Below are 13519 nucleotides of genomic sequence, written 5' to 3' on the forward strand. Positions count from 1 at the left end.
CTTTTGCGGTGTTCATCTTCCTGCAGTTTTGACAGATTACTTCTCTTATTAAATATATATGGTAACACTTTAAATGAGGTGGTGCTAAACACTCAATATAATGTTGACAAAGATAGTTAATACATTTGTTAAGCTTGTCAGCAGTTTATTAATACGGCCTTTGCAGACAATAGTCTCACTTTGGATGTTAATGAATCATACCAAGTATGTTAATAACCTTATTTGGCTTGTTGTGCTAAAAAAATGATATTATTCCATTATTTATATACGTGTTCTATATTTGATGTATGTTCAATACAGACTGTTGTTATTTTAAACATTTTTATGTCTCAGTCCTGTGTTTTATTTTACATTTAATTAACAAAAATATCAGTATTTCCGAAATATAACATTTAAAGAAAAAAAAATATCTATATTGATATCAACGAGACTAGCACTGTAATTACCTGGTAATAGATCAATACCCCCAAAAATTCCCAGTACTGTTCACCCCCTATACCTCCCATTACTTGTTGTTAAATGTATTTATATTGTTACCCAATGACTTTACTTAAAGACCTATTCTAGGGAAAATTGTGTTTTTTGGAGTTTTTAGCACGTTCTTGTAGCATTTTTTTATGATTGAGGACATTAAAAAAAATGAAGCTTACGGTCAAACTTGTAATTTTAAATATTTATTTATTCGAATCGCGGTGAATCGGGAGCAGACAAAAAAATACAGTTAAAAAAGGGTTATGTAACGTGAAAACTACAATCCACTTGCAGACAAATTGATCCATGAACGTCTTTGTTTTCCTCGTCTGAGCTGGAATCTGGATCAAAACTCTGCGTCTGGATGGCTCCAGTATTGCTCTAGACCGCCAATGTTGAGTTGAGGTGATAAGATGCTATAAGCTAGCAGGAGACCGTGTAAACAAAGGGATCATGGGAAATGGGTAAGGGTGAACTCAGTGGTGAATTTATATTAAACTACTGCCACTCTGCAGAAACTATGTTCTAGAAAACGACACATGATTTTGGCTAAAAACATCATAATCATAATAAAAAAATACCACCAGGAACGGTTAAATCAAAAGATAATGGGAGTGAGACTTTAAACTTCAAATTTCTTGAACATCTATTTTTGAAACAGTCATTAAAATCAAGAATATGTTCACAGATTTTAAAAAAAGCTCCAAATACCATAAAACTTATTTGAAGCATTATTTTACCTGCATGCCTCAGCTTTGATCAAATAATCAATAATTTGATTGATTAATATATAACTCATCCCTTTAATATTCCTTACAGTTTACATTAGCCTGAATAAATATTATACAGTGTCTAATCTACCCATCAGATACAGTCTCTATGGAAACTGCACACATTTCCAGATTAATTATGATAGAATTTTTTTATTGTCACTCGCGGTCCAGGAATATTACAAATTAATTTCTAACATATTAAGACATAAAAAAGATAGATTGAAAGTTGTAATTTCTAAATGAGCCACGATCTTACATAGAGATGTTGTACTCAACCCAGAAATTGACCAAAAAACATGTATCACACAGAGTTAAACCCCAATCAACCCTGAAAACGTTCATAGTTTTAAGGTATAAGTTACACGCAATTGGCTTTTAAAAAATGCAGTTTAAGGAATTTATAAAAATGAAAGATAAAGATGAGTCTTTTGTTGGTCAACATGACAGCTAACAGTAAAATTCCAATAGAATTCCATTAGAATTCCCACTTCCAAACAGCTTATTTATGTTAAAACCTTAACAAAATATCACCTATATGACCTTAAACCCTCAAAAACTTAATTTAAGTCAAACTGTGATCTTAATCCGATTTAGATCATCTTTCCTGACAGCTAATGTTGCTGTTTTGGTGCTGGCAGGACCTAAATTAACATTGGGATGGCTCCAGACAGCAGCTAAGATAAAAACTGTTCATCAGAAAATACACATTTTATCCAAAATCCCAGAATTTTAATGATACAGCCTTTTTAAATGTATATTTCTTTATTTAGAAGCTTATTTGTTTTATTTAAATGTAAAAAATACACATATTAAAAATATATTTTAAAACATTCTGTAAAGGAATCAAACTTCTCAGTTTTGATTTGACTATTAAACTAATAGCTGAACATTTTCTCATGCGTTTGAGGGGAAAAAAGCACGTTAAATATTTACCAATTATTTATAAATCAAGTCTGCTGGATTATGAGAGTATAAATGTCAGAGCAAAAAAACATTAGAGGCTTGCTCTGCACAGTCATTAAAAAAAACAGAGAATGAAATGATGGGGGAGGGGAGAAGGGGTTCCTCTGACATGCCAGGATGAGTCCTTTGTCTTTATTAAATAAATAAATGAAACCCCTTGGGTGGAAACATTCCTCTTGTGTTCAACGTGTTGAACTGCACCCAGCACCAGCTCACCAAAATATCTCAAAAGCCAAAGTAGTTTCAGTAACATAAAGCTGTGTAAATTCAAATTCTTAACAAAATATGTTTTTTAAGACTGAATGCTTTCATGTTCACCTTATTGTACTAGTTTGGATGTTTTCACTGTCAATTTAGATTAGAAATTACACGCGTCCTACATCTGTCTTAAATATCTTGAATTAAAAACCTAAAGGAACATTTTGTACTAAATTTGTTCTAATCCAATTTCAAATTTTTTATTTATTTGATTATTTATTACAGTTCCGTCATGACAGAAAGTCTCCATCTTCTTTGTAAATTTTGCTTTATTAGTTGCAGCTGATTCACTTTGTTAAAATAATTACTTAATTATCTGCATTCTGGTCTGGGATTGCCATGGTGGGATGAAACGTTCCCCAATGTGATGCCTCCTTTTGACACGCAAGACAATCTTTTTTAATGGTTTGTTTATTTAAAAAAAGAAAAAAAATGATGCCCTTGAATTTCCATATCTTAAAACTATTTTTCCCTGTGCAGATTAGCGAGATGCTGGAGCCTATATATAACAGATACTTTATGAGAGCATGAAAGTATTGTAAACTTAAAAAACTCAAAAACATTTGCAGACCTAAATTTAGTCAAAATCTGCTAAAATAAAAAGGTCTTCATGTGTATTTCAAAACCTCAGCCAAATCAGTGGAGTGCAGAGACCGAACATTTTAGTGTTTTGGAGCCATCACTTGGAACACTCTGTTCCCTCTACTTTTAAAATGTTTGTGATAAGCAATAAAACCTGATCTGAGGGTCTGAGAGCTGGTTTGTGGAATCTAAGAAGCTCACAGATAAAATGTGGGGTCTGACCAAAGCACGAACTAAAATCTTAAGATGAATCCTAAAATGAACTGCAGTGAGGAGCTACTGAAAATTGAATAATGTCTGCTCTTTGTTGGTGTTCTGAGCAGCCTAGAGCTTCTTTTGGCTTAAATGAGTCAAAAGGCAGTCCAGACATGATGAAATGAATACATGAATAATCATTTCAAGCTTTGGCTTTAATGTTATCCAGCAGGAAGCTACAGTTTCTGGTTAAGATTTGAACACAGTGACTGTGTGGCGTTGCTTAATCAAACGCCAATGTTTCAAAAGATTAGACGGACGCACCAAGAGAACCAGATCTAAAGGATCTTTTTTTTAAGGGGGAAAGATTGAAGTCTCTGGAAGGAGGTAAACCGTGGACAGGTCACATGTCCATCACAAACTCCTAAAGTTAGATACTTTTCCTGTTTTTTCCCCTCTGACTCTTTCCTGATGATAAACATCTGCTTACATTAATTCTGCATCTAAAAACCACAGAGCGTGCACAATCTTTAATTAATTACAGACCATACTTGTGTAATTTGACACCAACCTTCCTTCATAGGATCTGTACTGGAACACCAGTGTACTTTTACTATTTTAATGAGACACACATCCAGAATAACTTACTTACTGCATTACTGGAGGCAACTTCAGGTACACATTTCTTAATTATTATACTTTCAAAATAAAATATTCTGAAAAGTGGTTTTCACATTACAACCATATATTCATTTAGTCTTTTTGAACAATGCTCTTGACAGTGTGTCAGTAGTATAATTCACATGGGACAGTTAGACTATTGAAAATAGAGATATATATGTCACATTTTACTGCAAAAACAATTTATCTAAAAATATTTATTATTTAGTCATTTTTTTAAAACTGATATTATTTTGGTTTTTACTTTGCTAAACTTGTAATTTAAAAAAAATACTAAATTCTAAGAAATGAAATGCAAAATAATAATAAAAAAAGTCTTAACAAGGAAGTGTTGTTGATTTTAAAAATGTTCAATGTGCGAAAGAAAACTCCGAAATGCAAAGAAATAATAAATAAATACATATATTTAGACCATAACATAAAAACATTGTATTTGTCTTTTCATTCAACTGAAATCCAATAAACTGTGCAGTAAAATTATGTAATAAAAATAGAAACAATAAAACTTTTTTATGCTCTACCGAACACAGGAACCAAGAAAAAACAGTTCTGCTTTATAATCATAGTAATAGAATGTTTACAATGTGAAGAACATTTGAGCCTTTTTTTTACATGCTGTAATAATTGTATTTTAAATAAATGAGATTACATCCCTTAATGCAAAAAATGGCAAAAAAACAATGTACAATTGTTATTAAAAAAAATGGTATGTCCCTATAGTTAATTTGATCTACACAAGAAAAATCTGGATATTAACATTTTGGAGGGTTTATTATCTCTTACCCTCATAACAGAAGAGATACAGGAACAGGTCACATGGGTCATAATTTTATGGTATTTTTGTTTCCTTTGGGTTTTCTCTTTTCCAATTTCTTTTGTAACTCATAGTTGCTTAAATTTAAATTAAAGTTGATAAAAATAGCATTCTATGGTAATTACTGTTTGGATGAGGTCATTCTAAACCTGGTTTAAAAAAATATATGTATATTAATATTTTTGCAGGAAAATATCAAAAATAAAAACTTTGAACTTCTGGTAACATGCATTTGTTATGTTGTAATGGAACTATAATCAAGTCAAATGCTGTCCTGCAAACGTGAAGAATTTAAAGTCAATATTCATTTTAATTTCCTTTATTTTCCCATGAATGATGCAAACTCATGAATGATTCAAAGTGTTTTTCCCAGGATGACCACTAGATGGAGTTAAAGAGCTTAATTTGAAAAAAAAAGTGTCAGTTTACCAGTCCTTTTTAATTCATTTATTTATTTTTTATACTGTTAAATAGATTATAAGCAGCAATTTTCCAAACAAAATTCAGTTTTGTAAACTGGTATTTTTATTTTTTTTAAAAATAACTTTCATTTAACCAGGTGAAACCCATTGAGATCAGGATCTCTTTTTCAAGGGTGACCTGCCCAAGAGGTCAGCAGCACACGTCTTATAAATAAGATTACAGTATAAAGTAAAACATACATATATATGAAAAGGATGACTTTAGGATATTTACAATATGAATTTGAAATTGAGGTTGGATAAATTCATTCAAAGTCACATTTGGGACAACGTGTGGACTTGAATATATATAAAAAAACAGACGAGAACAAATCACAGTTTTCCTGCCCTGTATTTAATTCATTGTTTCATTTATTTTTTCTTTAGCATTTGTGTCTTTCTTTCTGTTTAATCAAATAAATCAAAATAATAGGGCTGTCAGATTTGTCGCGTCAAAAACGCATTAATCTGACATGTGCTTGACGCCGACAATTTTTTTGACGCATTAATCGTGGATTTTCTCATAGTGCCTTTCCATACCGCTCGCGGGCGTCCCGCCCTCCAACTCACCGGCTGCTCTCACTACATCACGGGCGGGTCTCCAAACACCGAGCTGCGAGCTAAAACCGGCCCGGCGCTAGGACCTGGAGAGCTCCTGCACCCTAACCCAGCTCCGGTTCGCGTCCAGTACCGTGTCTGGTGGTACCAGCTCGCGTCCGGCGCCGCGTCCCGAGAGCTGCGGACCCCCGACGTTCCGAACAGCAAGCTCACCGGGGGACGTTTTAAATGTTCTGGAGGTTTCAGCGTGATCCAACCCCAGCATAGCTCTCTGTCTGCCGGCATATTCATCCGTGAGCTCCGCTGGACACGTCGGTGCATCGAGCTGCAGCCAGAGAACGCAGCGGCAGTAACAGACTGTCAAACTATCCACAGTGTATCCCGCTTTTCTCAGTCTTTAATGTCTTAAAAAACAAAAGTTAATTGGAAATGATGAATCTCTATTTCATTTATTACTGTAGTTCAGCAGAGGAGGAAAAGATTTGGTCCTGACAAAAAATGAACATGAAAGTGTTATGGAAATGTTATTTTTGATGTTTTTTTATTTTTTATTTTACTGAACGTTGATTGAAGTTTTGAATTTAAAATGCCCTTCACTTGCACTTGGGCTTTTGTTAGGCATTTTATGTTACAGCCTTTTATTGTTAAGAAAGTTTATCTCAATACAATGTTACAAAATAAAGTATTTCTGATGAAAACTATTAATTTTGTCATTCTTGTTTTCATAATTAATGTAGAACTGCTAAATTCCACGGACCACGCATTTTTTTTCCTTAAAAAAAGGCCACGTGTAAATTTGCGATTAATCGCGAGTTAACTCTGGACAAAATGCGATTATTCGCGATTAAAAAATTTAATCGCCTGACAGCTCTACAAAATAATAATAGTTGTAAAAGTAGAAATTCCAATCTAAAAGTACTAAAATGAAAGGAATAAAATCATGTCAGATCTTAAAACTGTTCTCCTTTATATTTTTCCTTCTTTAGTCTAGACTTGGGGTCTTCAACCTGTGGCTCCGGAGCCACTTGTGACTCTTTGACCCCTCTTTTGTGTCTCTCATGGTTAAAGAAAAAATAAGAAAATACTTTAAATTAAAATAGAAATGCAGCTTCATCGCAGTTTCACTAAAACATTTTGACAGATTATCAGATCCTTTTACCACCAAAAATCAGTTGGAGATTAGTTAAATTACGACCAGAATTCCTACTTAGGGAACATCGGACTATAAAGCCAATTTACTATTGTTGAAAAGTTAAGGATTTTAATTCCGTCAATGGTAAAATAAAATGTGTGTTTTTTTTTAACTGCTGACTTGACACTACCTACATATTCTGCATTAAGATCATCAAATATGGTACAGGGTGTCTTTTATTTTGAAAGAACATCATGCAAACCTCCAAAAAAAGTTATAAACTATTTTATTTTTTATATATATTTATGCCTAGGTTTTACCATCAACAAAAAAGAAAAGTATATACATCATAATAGCTACAGTATCTTAAAAATAAATTGTCTTTTTTTTCTTAAAGGAGAATTTGTGGCTCCTTGTGGATTGTAGTCAATAAGAAATGGACCTGAATGGCTCTTTAAGTGTTGAAGGTTACAGACTCATAGTCTAGACTGAATTATTTTGAAAAGAATAAAACTTTTCTATCTATAAATGATGGTTTTAAGCAGAACTGTTATGGTGTGACTTTACTGCAGTTCATTATTTGCTTTCAGGAGAAATGATCTTAGGGAACAAAGAAGCATTGAAAAGTCCAGGTTTGCAGTGAAGGAAAGTGATCAGCTCCTCACATTGTAACCTGATGGCCGTGCATGGACAGTAGGCCAGGTTTCATGCGACACTCAACTCCAGCCCGTTCTGAATTATGCATCGCTCTCAGGTTATCAGAGGATATCCAGTGTCTGTCATTCAACATGTCACAGTGGAAAGATCAATCAAATCATTTTTGGATGATTTTTTTTTTTTAAGTCTGCAGCCACAAAAGAAAAAAATGCACCAGCAAAGACAAGACATTTACAGTAAATTCAAGTCAATTAAGTTAATAAGGAGAATTTCATGTCAATTGATAAAACATGTAAGGCTTGTTGAGGCGTTCCTGCAGATGTGCAGAACATCTGACAACAGAATAAGGGAGTGTCTCTCTGCGGAGCTTTTGTGTGGAACCTGCTAATTCCAATCCTTTGAAGAGCTGCTGATAGAGGCCCCCCACTCTCCCAAAGAAAGTAGAAGCCTGTCGAGTGTGGTGACCCGTGCCCACTCCCTCCTGTAGCTCTGGCGATACAATTGCACCACAAAGGAAATTCAATCAGGAGATGTACCAGAGAGAGTAGAGGCTGCACTCTTCTCGTGCCTCTCCAGCTCACCTGATAATCAATCGATTGCTCCAAAGAGGAACTTTAAACACATCTGGATTAAAGGAGCTGAAACACCTGAAGGTAGCTGAAAGACACTTTGTGGTTCCACTTTCGGTGAGCATAATGGGGGTGTTCTGTTTGTGTGTTTGTGGTGGTTTTCTGCTAAATTCAGAAAATGCTGATATTTGTGGAGTATTTCAATAATAACTCAAAGTAAATGAAGAAAATCCAAAAAGTACAAGTGAATTTATTCTGATTTTAACACATTTTGGCAGTTTCTGGTGAGACAAAAGCTTTCTTCTCTACCACAAGTGTTGCTCTGATCATGTCAAAAGAAGTGTTATGAATGGTGTTGCACACAAAACAAAGAGGCTTTTATTCTTTAACAAAAAATACATTTGACTCTTCTTTTGATGCAATCTGCGGAGAAACTCATTAATAACAAATATTCGGATGAGAAAGCCACTTCACATTAAAATGAAAGTGCTGCTAAACAAGTACAGAGCGCTCCAGTCATGTGAAAACACATTTTTATATTCACTCATTACATCAGATAATTCATCTTTTAAATAAGACATGCTAAAAATACATGTTTGAAGGCAGATATTTTTGTAAACTACATCCTTTTAGGTCTTTTGGAGGAGATAAAGGTCCTAATTTGGATGCAAAACAATGAGTTTAGGGTCATAATAATAAAAAATTAGAGATTTTCTCCATGGGAATAGATTTAAATATATATATATTAATGGAAATGTATTTTCTATGCACACCTTGATTTTCAACTACCTTATTTAATGTCAGATAAAGCTTGGACATGAGCTTAAAGAGATTATTGCAGCAGATGTCACAAATTCAGTCCCCACATTCACATTTAAATGCTGGTTTAATTTGCCATCAAGTGTCTGAGCCGTTTGAGTGTAAGTTAGCAGTGATTGAAAGCTTGTTGCCAACTGAAAGCTTTCCTTTTAAGTGGACTCTCCATGCAAACATGCAAACTGAGATGGATTAGGTGAGGCGAGCCAAAAAGAAATGGAGCCTCACTATTTTGTGTTGAGTTTTAGGGGGCCCTTTCTGAGTTTCCAACCCTGGATCCCTGTCATCAACACTGCACTGTCCATCTTTTGGATTAATGTGCATGATTATGTTCAATATAAAGGTCTTTTTTTCTTTTAGTTTGAAATTAATGAACATAATCAGTTCATTCTGCAGGGCTTTAAATTACACTAGTGTTGTCAATGCTTCACCAACTCAAACAATAGAGAAAAGGAAGGAAGGAAAGTCAGGTTTAGCATTTTTAGACTTCAGAAGGAATGCTTTTATTGTGAAGGATAATCTGGGAAATTGAAGAAGTGCACGAGTGGCTGTCTGTTCTAACATGTTGGAGTTCAAACTGTCAGGGAATTTAATGATGGCTAGTGATTATGAATTGAAAAGTTAAGAAATAAAACTTTTTTTTTGCAAATTTCATTGAACTTAGAGTTTGCACGTTCTCCTTCAGGCACTCCAGCTTCCTCCCACAGCTCAAAATCACGCTGCATAGGTTGATTTAAACTATGTGTCGATGTGTCTGACTGGTGACCTGTTCAGGGTGTACCCCCACCTTTGTCCAACAGTAGCCAGGATAGGCTCCAGCAACCCCATGACCCTGAAAGGAATATAGTAGGTTAAGAAAATGCAATGACTCTGTAGACCTCACAATAGAATTGTTTCTCATGGGGTCCTTATAAAAAAAAATAAAACTACAATCTTGGCAAAATATTTTTTGCAACATCAAAAAGGTTTTGTTTATTTCTAATTTTCAACAGATTTCATGCAAGAATGAATCACTGTAAAAATGTCAAATTCCCTCCAGCAGTGCAGTAACCTTATTATACCACTAGGTGGCTGGTGAATCCTTTCTGATGTCATTTTTGAAATATCCTGCTGTGTTACATCATTGATCTACATCCCATTGACTCTTTTTTGTATAGCAACCTGAACAAATGTAAATGTTATTTAACATTTTTAAAGATTTAAATTAATTGTCCACAACAGAAGGAATAATTCACTGTTTTGTCTCTAAATGTTCTGACTCTATCCATCAACCGTTTCATTTTTCTGTAGTTTAATTTACTTGGACTTTTTTGTGTATTTAATGAGTGAATGTTGTGAGACTCACAGCGGCAAAGATTAATTAAGCGAGATGCTCTCTGCATAATGGGCTTTTGTGCTCAGTAAACAATTTCAGTTAAAATAAATCACTGCGGGAGGCCAAACAAGTGATGTATGAATAGAATAATCTAAATTTAATGCTTTATTGGGTTAGAGTATCACATGTTTCGCAAAATGTTAATTGGATTTCGTTTTCAGTCAGGCCAGTCGGTGATGGTGTTGATATAATTAGAGGATTTAAATGCAGGAATTAGGAGACTAAAGGGGTGCAGGACACAATAATTAAAAACAGAAGTGATGACCAAAAACTCAGAAGAGACAAATGATGCACACGTGAAGGACAACTGCAAAGTGGAAAGCCACAAAATATATCAAATGTGAACTCTGAGGATAAAACCGACAAATATTTGTCAAAAAATCTGAAGGGATTGAGGAGAACAGACAAGGGAGGTGGAAAAGTTTCATGTAAATGAAGCTGAAATAATGACAGTAATTATAGATTATACTTTGATGACAGGAAGAGGCCTTTTGATACTTTGAAATCACATAATGAGATTTCTATTCAATGTGCCTGAAAGAACAAGAAAGTGTCGAGAAGTCCGATAATGCCCAAAAGATGAAAGGAGATCAGTGCTGAATCAGCTGATTTGCAAATAAAATTCAGTCCAGCTGACTTGAAGAAGGGTGTGGTAAAAAAAATACATTTTCAGTTTTAGAATTGGATTAATAATCACAAACAACTTTTCTGCTTTACCTCCAATTTTTGGACAAATCTTCAGTTGACCCCATCAAAGCTTGATATTTTTTGATGGTAATGTAGGTCGACTGTCATGTTACTTCGTTTTTTGTCACTTGAGATAGTTATTTTTAGGAGCTTTTTGAATTTCTGTCATGGCTGTTGGTGCCGAGATAAGGTGTCAGGCATGACTATGTCATAGGACGAGTGAGGGGCTAAATATACGCCTTGTTGCTACGAATGCTGCATATGTCGTTTTTTTCACAAACCGATTGTGTCATTGTCTTTGCGGCTCATTCCACACGTGGAGGTCTGGATGGCACACCTGAACCTCTGCAGGTGAAATCCGCCACCTTTGGCTCCCGGTGACAAAAAGTGTTTGATTGGGTTGAGATTTGCAGGTTTTCAAACGGCATCATGTGTAAAAAGTGATTATTTTACAGAAACCCAACACCGTGTTTGATGGACAGCAGTGGGTGGAGGTAGAAAGACGTAACGTACAGTATTCGCCACAGCCCACTTTACGGGAAACACATGCCTGCCATTCCATTAAGGTGATGTGCCCCCTCTGTAAGAGCCGCATGGACTTTGTTTTTACTTTATCCTATGAAGATCAGGCTGTTTAACAGGCAAAAATTGATGTTATGTGAAGTAAAACTTACATTATTTAAATATTCAGAACTTTTTTTACTGATTTATATTAAATAAATGTTAATCTGGAATTTTAATTTATTTATTTTGGTGTCAAAAATACATTTTCTTTCATGAATTTAAATAAATCTGGTGAAAAGACGCCAACATAAAGTGTAAAATCCCCACTGTAAACCAGTTGGAAAATCACAGAGTAAAGGGTTTCACCCGGTGTGACTGTATGCACTTTACTGCTATGCCTTATGGTTCTACCACACACAAACACCAGCGAGATGTGCACACGCAGGGACACACTTTCTTGTGCAGTCTTGCAAAAAGAGTGCATATGGCGGTCAGAAGCTAGCTGCGCCCCACTGATGGTCTGGAACAATACTTTTTCTCTCAGTGGTAGCCACTGTGACAGCTGGCAGGAGGATAAACACTTCCCAGAGTCTGTGGAAGACTCCAGTGTAATACAGCATCTGATTATTTTGCAGGGAGTCCGATCATTTCTGTGTTTTATTAGTTGTTTGGTGAAATAGTCACGTTTCAACATGTGAAAAATGGAAGGATATTAAAACAGTCAAACAAGCCTAGAGCGTTCACAGTTAGATTTTGCAGGAAAAAGAAGACAGATCCAGATAATGCATATCATGAATTTGTTTAAGCTCCGTATTTCCCAAAGATTGCCAGATGAAAATAAATACATTTTTGGTTTTAAGACAGAAAGCATAAATATCACATCACGAGCGGTAAAGGGGGTATTGGCCAAGGACTGACTCTAAAATAGATTAAAATACAAAATGATAAAATACACAAGTACACATGCATTCATACGAGACTATAAAAAGTTGTTAAAATGGATGGTCGCCCCCCCACAACACTCCTGGATGGTCACTGACTTTTCTTCACCTCCCAGCAGCACGGCACGCTCCTGGACACCGCAGTGGTCTGCTGACTGAGGTGGTGCAGTGATGGGTCAAGTGGACAGAAGTGGTGACCGCTTTCCATCCCGCCAATGTCTCGCCATCCGCGCAGAGGCAACGCTCAGTCAGGAAGGCAACAAGACAGAAACAGGCAACCAGCATAGACGCAAACAGGATAAAAATCAACCTCAACAGTTAAAAATACAAAAGCAAAGCAAGGAAAGGCCCGGCCAAGCAAAGCAAAGCAGGGAAAAGCAGCAGGGGCTCGTGGTCCGACCTGTCTGTGCGTCCTGAAAATTCACATGCTCTTCTGGGTAGGGCTGCCAAGATTATTCGACAACTAATTTAATAGTCGATTAGTCGTTACTTTATATTATATGGAGTCAGAGTGTAGTAAAGTTGAAAGTTTTAATGGCTTTATGCTAACTTTTTGGACTATTTTTTCTTTTTAAAAGTTTTCAGGCTATTTTAGAGTTTAGCTAATATTTCAGCTATATGCTAGCTGTTTTGGCTAATTTAGGATCTTCTTTTACTATTTTGAAGTTTAGCTAATATTTTTAAGATGCCTGCTACCTATTTTGGCCAATTTTAGGATTTCTTTTTTCATTTTTTTAGGCTAATTTGGAGTCAAGCAAATATTTCAGGTGCATGCTAGCTGTTTTAGCTAATTTAGGCTTTTTTTGTTTTTGTTTTTTAGTCTATTTTGGAGTTTAGGTAATATTTAAGCTGCATGTTCGCTGTTTTGGCTAACTTATTCCGTTGTTTAGGCTAATTTCGCCTTCAACTAATATTTTAGCTGGCTATCAGCTTCAGCGTTTTTAGCAATCAATTTCAGCATCTTCAGCTATTAGCACTAGCATCTTCAGTGGCCAAATTCAGCTTACAGCATTCACACTAGCATTATTGCAGGTAATGCTATATATCTAGTTTTTAGTTTGTTTAAAGCTAACGATGGTTAA

This window comes from Oryzias melastigma, linkage group LG21 (assembly GCF_002922805.2).
Source record: "Oryzias melastigma strain HK-1 linkage group LG21, ASM292280v2, whole genome shotgun sequence".
NCBI classification, from domain to species: Eukaryota; Metazoa; Chordata; class Actinopteri; order Beloniformes; family Adrianichthyidae; genus Oryzias; species Oryzias melastigma.